Below are 873 nucleotides of genomic sequence, written 5' to 3'. Positions count from 1 at the left end.
CCTCTGCCTCTCTCCTGAGAAAGTTAAAGAAATCAAATTTCAGGAATGCATTTGACTGAAACAATGAATGGCACAACACTTTGCCTAATAAGTTTGTTCTTTATTAACAACAGCATTGAATTAAACATTGGGTGGATTGTCTTTGTGCCAGTAGAGAGACAGATGCTCACAGTGTTGATTGCCTGTGAGATGCCGGGAGCCAGGACACTTAGGGAGGCCAGCCAGCAAAATGAACCCAAGTGCATGGTAATATTGTAAGGGGGGAATTCAGTACGTCAATAACGTTAAACTTAGCTAGTTTGTAGTATGGCTCACCGCATAGCTCACTACCTAGCCTGTAATTAAACTCAGTGAGTTTGCAGTTTGATCCATCCTGATATCTAGTTGTTTCCTCTTTGTTTCTCCCTTCACCAATTAACTGAAGAACTTCGTTTGCTCCATTTCGCAAGGCTACCCATACCTCGCTAATTAACAACATCCTAACCTGAAAAGAGCAGCTTCTTAAATCCTCAGGTGTCTGGATATCAGGGACCCATGATCATAACTCCCTAGAAGTTATTAGCCAATAACTTTCTGACTACTGGCAATAAAACCTAAGATAACATTGAGGCATACCTGAGGGCTCAGAAGACCCCAGGAGATGACTTCTCAGTTATTATCCCTGAGGCCTGCTTTCTTTTGTTCTTTCCCATTTACCCACCTATAAAACCTCTTAATCATTGATTAGTCATTAGTCTGCCATCTTCTTTAGCTGCTGGCATTTAGAATAAAGTAGTTTTTCTTCTCACCAACCCTTGTCACTCTAGTTTTGGGGCTCTTTGTGCAGCAAGTGGCACCAAACATGAGTTCAGTAATAGTATCTATTAAACAACA

Source organism: Hipposideros armiger, unplaced genomic scaffold (genome assembly GCF_001890085.2).
Source record: "Hipposideros armiger isolate ML-2016 unplaced genomic scaffold, ASM189008v1 scaffold_1507, whole genome shotgun sequence".
Classification (NCBI taxonomy): Eukaryota; Metazoa; Chordata; class Mammalia; order Chiroptera; family Hipposideridae; genus Hipposideros; species Hipposideros armiger.
This window is presented reverse-complemented; position numbering follows the sequence as displayed.